At 43.4% G+C, this 7,145-nt stretch overlaps 1 long non-coding RNA gene across 1 annotated transcript; it reads right to left on the bottom strand.

The window, feature by feature from the left end:
- Positions 1-332: 332 nt before the first annotated feature.
- On the bottom strand, positions 333-5,551 carry LOC125404472 (uncharacterized). Its single transcript, XR_015738181.1, has 2 exons — positions 5,470-5,551; positions 333-4,867 (listed from the first exon to the last, which is right to left on the bottom strand). It is a non-coding gene; the product is annotated as an uncharacterized LOC125404472 (long non-coding RNA).
- Between the last annotated feature and the right edge of the window lie 1,594 nt (positions 5,552-7,145).

The following is a 7,145-nucleotide window of genomic DNA, read 5'->3' on the forward strand; positions in this document are numbered from 1 at the left end:
ACAAACTATATCGTTGTGCCTATCAAAGAAATCAAATGGAATCTAAAATGGGATTTATTTGTTTACTTTGGCAGGGCTGGGTATAGAATTCAAGGCCTGATGCATGTTGGCAAGTTCTTCTTTTGAGCTAACACCCCTAGCCTCTGGTTCCTTTTAAAATTGAGCTGTAGGAATTGGGAACTCCAGTCTGTTTCTTTAAGGAATAGGAGAAGAACTGGAATCACCCAAGGGGGCAACAACAGATGATTTTGCATCCAGAATGGCTATGCTGAAGAAAAGTCTCCAGTCAGCGACTTCTAGAGTCAAAATAAAAGAGAGATTATAGATAATAATTAGACGATAAGAATTAGCAATTTATTTCAAGTGTATACATTTTAGAAGTATTAAGAGCAGCCAGAAGGAGAAAACATAAAAGACACTTCCTTGAGAATCTATTAGCATGCTGTGTGTGCGTGCATGTGCATGCTCACACCTGACATATGAGCACCGTGCTGTTTCCATGGCGATGTAGAGGGGGCACTAGGAAGCAATCTTCTTACATTTAGACATACTTATAAAGATCCATGTACTGAAAGCTGTGAGGGAGATATTTTGAACTCAAAGGAAAAATTATTCTGATCTTCTTTGGGATGAACTCAAGCAGTCATGCCTGCCTCTTCCAGCCACACTCCCACGTTGGATCTGCTGTGCACCCTTCAGAAGCTCTGGGCATATTTTTCTCACACGGCATCATTGCTCCAAATCCAGCCTTCCCTGACCTCAATCAGCTACTCAGGACTTCTCAAAGCTTTGAGGGCATTCGCGATCACAGCTCCCCCAGACAAACGCTAGGCTCTTTCCTTATAAAAATGTTACACTAATCTGTGTGGAGCTTCATAGTAGCAATAATGTGATGGGGACAAAGACCCCACACAGAGTCTGGGAAGGAGGCTGGATGGGTAAAGTGGTGGCTGTTCAAGTGACAACTTAAGTTCGATTCCCAGCACCAGAGTGAAAGTGCCATGTGAGGTGTGTGCTGTAGCTGGGTTTTTTTTTTTTAACTCTTTGAAGGCCTACTACCCAGCTCCCAAATATATACATGGAGACTTATTCTTACTTACTATGAATGTGCAACCTAAGTTTTCTTTATTTCTAGTCAGCTTTTCTAACTTAAATTTTTCTATTTCTCTTTAATTACATTTTGCCTCTGGGCTTTTTTCCTTTCTTTAGTCTATGTATCTTACTTTCCTTCTTACTCTGTGGCTGGCTGTGTGACTGGGTGGCTGCCCCTGACACCCCCCTCCTCTCCTTTTCTCACCTCTTACTCTTTCTCTCTCAAGCCTAGATTTCTCCTCTTATTTATTCTCTTTGCCTGGCTTCCCTGCCTATTTCTCTCTCCTGCCTAGCTACTGGTTGTTCAGCTCTTTATTAGACCAATCAGGTGTTTTAGGAAGGCAAGGTAACACAGCTTCACAGAGTCAAACAAATGCAACATAAAAGAATGCAACATATCTTTGCATCATTAAGCAAATGTTCCACAGCATAAACAAATGTAACACATTTTAAGCTAAAAGTCCACAACAGTGCATGTGTGTGTGTGTGTGTGTATCTGTCTGTCTGTCTGTAATCCCAGCATTAGGAAAGTGAAGACAGGAAGATCCCTGGAAGTTTCTGGCTAGCCATCTTATCCAAATTGGTGAGCTTCAAGTTTATTGATTCCTTGTCTCAAAAAAATAAGGTGAAGAAGCAATTGAAGAAGATACCTAACATTGACTTCTACATCCCATGTGCACTCACCCATACAGTTCATGCACATGAGCACACACACACACACACACACACACACACACACACACACAGAGAGAGAGAGATATAGAGAGAGGGTGTGTGTGTATAATGGGGTCTAGGGGGACATGATCAAAGTATATTATACAAATGGGTGAGAATGGCCTTATGTGTCCCTGTATAACTTCTTTAAATGTGAGAAATTTGACAGAAACCCGCGGTTCTTGCAGCAGTGGGCCTTTGGTGTGTATTAGCTGACTTCTTTCTGAGTGACTGAAAGATAATGAAGCACAGGTTTTAGGTCTCCACTTTAAGTCTTGGACACGAGGCTCCCAAACCTTTCTTCTGATCTCACTGTGGGGTGTTCACGAATTTCTGTACAATACTAAATGTCTCTGCATTGGTTGGTAGTGAGCAAGTTGACCCCTGAGGTTCTGCTCACTGAGGATGACAGAAAACGGTTTCTACTAGTGACTCTGTATTGTTTCTAATAATTCTTTAAAAATACTACCACCACCACCACCACCACCATTATTATTATTATTATTATTATTATTGTTATTATTATTATTATTATTATTATTATTATTATTATTACTTTGGGGGCTTGGTCTTTGTGAGACTCACTATGTGGTGTGGTCCAGGCCAACTCTGGACTCCCAGAAATTCCACACCCAGCTTTAATTCTTGCAAATAACAATAATTTAGGGTATTTTTCTTCCTTTTTGCCACTTACTGTCTAGAATGTTCAAAAATAGGGATTCTATTTAATTAGCATGCCTCCACTGTCTACATATATTTTGAAAGGAACACACTTAGACAGTTAGTTGTCTATGGAGTCTATGGAGGGTTTCTCACAGAATGCTTTTGTCATCTGCCTTCTCAACTGGAAATCCAATGCAGGCTGCTCAATTTAAAAGCAGAAAATCAGTCAGGCGTGGTGGTGCACACCTTTAATGCAAGCACTAGGGAGGCAGAGGCAGGCAAAACTCTGTGAGCTGGAGCCCAGCCTGGTCTACAGAGGGAGTTCCGGGGCAGCCAGGACTACAAGATGAAGAAACACTGCTTAGAAAGAAGGAAGAGAAGAAGAAAAGAAAAAACCCAGAAAATCAAGAGGATATAAGTGTAAGTAAGCTCAGATTCCTTGCGACGTAATTCAGTTCCAGATCCAGGGGTGGTGGCACACGTTGTAATTCCAACAATGCACAGGTAAAGGAAGATGACTGAAAGTTCAAAGTCAGCCTGGGTTACAAAGTGAGACCAATGTTTAGAAAGACAATAAAAAAGAACATAATCCAGTATCAGAGTAAGGCATGCGCTTACTGTGAGACCTTTAGGCTGCCACTGAGCAGACAGCAAGGCCATCATCACTCAATCCTAAGCAGTAACAATGGCGGCCCCGTTGTAAAGACCTGTGTTGGGCTGAATTAAAGGGCTGTGCAGACAAAGGCGAACGAAGCAAACAGCAGAGAGCTGGCACATAGGTGGCAGTCAGGAAACATGACTGATGCTTAGCTCTGGCCCACATGCCCATGACAAGATATGGAACGAGGAGCCAATTTGAGCAGCCAAACACCCACGCTATACACAGAGGAGCAGAGCCACCAAGTCAAAGACAGTTTTCTTCATACTGGACCCCTCCTATTCCTCTTGTGTGAGAAGAATGAGAATTCAATCCACTTGGTTGCTTGATTCCTTGAATTAGCAGCTAGAGACGCAGTCTGTATCAGTCATGTTCCTCTGAGGGAGCAGAACCGATAGAATGAATATCTACTGAAAGAGGAGTCCTTAGCCCAGCTTACACGGTATGGTCCAGGTAATCAAACAATGACTGTCTCACAATGGAGAGGCCCAGAATCCTGTAGATGTTTGTCCACAGGGCTCAATGTCTCAGCAGTCAAATCCGGTGCTGAAGGCCTAGAAGGTTCCTGGAAAACCACTGGTCTTCCGTCCACACTGAAGCTCAAAGTTGGGTTGTAAACACTGGACAAAGGAATGTAGCAGTAGAAGCAAACATGTTTGGTGAGCTGGCCAGGGAGAGTTCATCAACCAGGCAAGGAGACAGAAAGATGGGCTAAAACCCCCCTCGTCTTCCACCTCCTGCCTCAGCTGCCACAGGAAGAAGGTGCAGCCCACACTAGGGTGGGTCTTCCCACTTTGAATAATCTGATCAAGAAAATTCCTTATAGGAGTGCCCAGCGCTTGTCCTGTAGTTGTTTCCACACATAGAAGAACTGACGAAAGAGAGCAGTCGTCTGCCAGGCGGTGGTGGTGTAACCAGGCACGGGTGGCGTAGTCAGGCACGGGTGGCGTACACCTTTAATGTGCTGGTGGAGTATACCAGCACTCAGGAGGCAGAGGCAGGTGGCTCTCTGTGAGTTCGAGACCAGCCTGATCTACAGAGTGAGTTCCAGGACAGGCTCCAAAAACTACGGAGAGATCCTGTCTCGAAAAACAAAACAAAATCAAAAACAAACAAGTAAGAAAGAGTGGTCGTCACACAGTCTATGGAAAGAGCAGCCCCGCGGATTCTCCTGCGCTCAGTGCTTCAGCCTCAGGGACCAGAAGCAGCTCTGGCTATCTTACTTCCTTTTCTCCTTTTGTTTTACACTTCTCAATGAGTTAAGATGGAGGTCAGCGACGGTCCCCATAGTACTGTTCTGTCTGTGGGCTCTACTTGTCGTGTGGTCTTAAGAACCATGCCAGTGATGCGACTTTGCCAGTGAGACTTGCTCTATATGAATGAATTCATTCAGTTTAATGAGTTAAAGAATCTAAATAAATATAGCAAATGCTGGAGAGGGTTTTGAAAAGAGGAACACTTGTTCACTATTAGTGGGAGTGCAAGCTGGTGCAGTCACTTATGGAAATCAGTGTTTAGGTTCCTCAAAAAGCTGTAAGTAGGTCTGTCCTACGGTACAGCTATACCACTCCTGGGCATATACTCAGATGATCGATATCCTGCAGCGGAGGCCGATACCTGCTCATCATGTTCTTCACTGCTGTATCCTCAACAGCCAGGAAAAGGAAATCGCCTACTTGTCTATCAGTAGATGAATGGACAATGAAAGTATGGCCGTCTAGCCAATAGAATTCTGTTCAGCTGTAAGGAGAAATAAAAGCATACAATTTATAGGAAAGCGAATGGAACTAGAAATTATTATACTAACGGAGGCCACGCCCACAAACACTGACAGTTCTCTCTTACGTGTGGATCTTGGCTTTCATGTGAGTCTATATGAAAGTGAAAAAGGGAAGATTCCAGAAAACCAGAAGGGGCCCCTGAAGGGAAAATTCCTTCCAACAAAATACTGCCCTCAGACTAAAACCCAATAACTATTACCTGTGCTTTACTCAAAACTTAAAAATTCATGGCTGATTGGATTTGCGTCTAATATCTTATGAGAGACTGCTTTGTTAAAATGCCTGGTCAAGTTGACTTCTAGATGCATTTTTCTTCTTGTTAATAATGCTGCTGAAATACTATGACAATCTGTTTCGGTACATTTCTACACATTTAACTATTTACATTAAGTTTCTCTTCTATTTTTATTTTAATACTTTCATCTTTCATTAGTTCTCCTTATGTTAACCTAAATCTCCTGATAAAGTGCTGAAAAAAAGATCGCATATAGATACAATGTTAAAACAAAACAAAACAAAAGCCCCAAACTAAGAACTGTGTTGTTTTCTGCTGCGTGTCACCTTGGGTCTGAAGGAGAATCATTGTAAACTCTCCGCTCTGCCAGCTTCTTACATCACAGTCACAGGTTCCCAGCTCCAATCCTGTGTGAAGAAAATAGTTTTCTTTCCACCAGGTTGTGGTTGCTTTAACAACCATGTCAATGTACAGTGTGATGCAGTAACCAAAATACATTCAGACTGATTGCTTCTCCCACACTGCCATGCCCAGCCCAAGCAGCACTGCACGTGAATCCCTACTTGCCCTCCCAGTCTCCATGCTCTCCCTTTAATGTTCTTTTAAAAGTGTATACATATATATGTACACATGCACACACACACACACACACATTTGTCTTAGGGTTTCTATTGCTGTGAAGAGACACCATGACCACAGCAACTCTTATAAAGGGAAACAGTTAATGGAGGTGGTGGCTCACAGTTTCAGAGGTCTAGTCCATTGTCATCATGGCAGGGAGGATGGTGGCACACAGGCAGACATGCTGCTGAAGAAGGACTTGCTACATTTTGGTATACAGGCAATCGGAAGTAGACTGACTCACTGACCATGGCTTGAACATATACGAGACCTCAAAGCCCACCTCCACAGTGGCACACTTTCTTCAACAAGACCACACCTACTCCAAGAAGGCCACACCTCCCATTAGTGCCACTCCCTTTGGAGAGCATTTTCTTTCAAAGTATCACAATATTATATATAATTAATATATGATAAATAATATGTATACATACATACATAGACACACATATATATACTCTTGTGTGTGTTTGTGTGTGTGTGCATGCACGCATGTATGTGCAGGTCGGGGGATAATTTCATGCCATCTGTTCTTAAAGTGACTCTGACTAGCTCAAACATGGTGAGCATGACTCTGGCAGGCTTTGCCTTTCTCCCCCATTCTCTCTGCCTTGCTAAAAACTGATATATTACATCCCTAAAGCTAGCCACCAAGATCTATTTCCCCAAGGCCACTTCTGCCTCCTGAGGTTGAGTACCAGGGTCCAGCAATCAAAAGCCCCCTTTGGCTCACCCAATTAACATTCCTAATTAAAATCAAACTCCTCATCCTAACATGGGATTTACCATTTTACTTTTATAAACTGCCATTTCCCTATAGGCTACATCTGTCTCCCCTCTATCCAAGAGGCAGGCCTTTGTCCCCACCTGGGACACGTATCCCTGCCCCCTTTTCTTGTTCTCTTTCCCTTCTCCCTCCTCCTCTGTCTCCTAGTTTGTCTCCTATTCCCTGCTTCTGTCCCTCTGGAGCAAATAGATCTCCTTTGTGCTGAGAACTTGGCCTTGGGGATCGTGGGCCAATACTTTTCTTCTAGTTCTCCCCGTCTGCCTTTACACGAATTCTACTCTTCAAACTCGGGTCACCAGGCTTGTGCCACAAGCCCCTCAGCCTGTTGAGCCACCTCACTGGCCCTTCCTTATGGGGGCGTTTTCTCAATTGAGGTTCCCTCCTTTCAGATGACTCTAGCTTACGTCAAGTTGTCCAGAACTGTCCAGGACGGATGAAGTCTTACGCAGTCCACAAGTTTATACAGAACTCACTGTATAAACCAAGTTGGCCACGAATGCCTGGTCCCTTGGCCTGAGACTTGACAGCTGTGAGCCACCATACCTCGCCTGAGTAGTTGTTATTACCATGAAATTTTATTTATTTTCTTAAACA

The sequence above is a fragment of the Myodes glareolus genome, chromosome 6 (assembly GCF_982192425.1).
Source record: "Myodes glareolus chromosome 6, mMyoGla1.1, whole genome shotgun sequence".
Lineage (NCBI taxonomy): Eukaryota > Metazoa > Chordata > Mammalia > Rodentia > Cricetidae > Myodes > Myodes glareolus.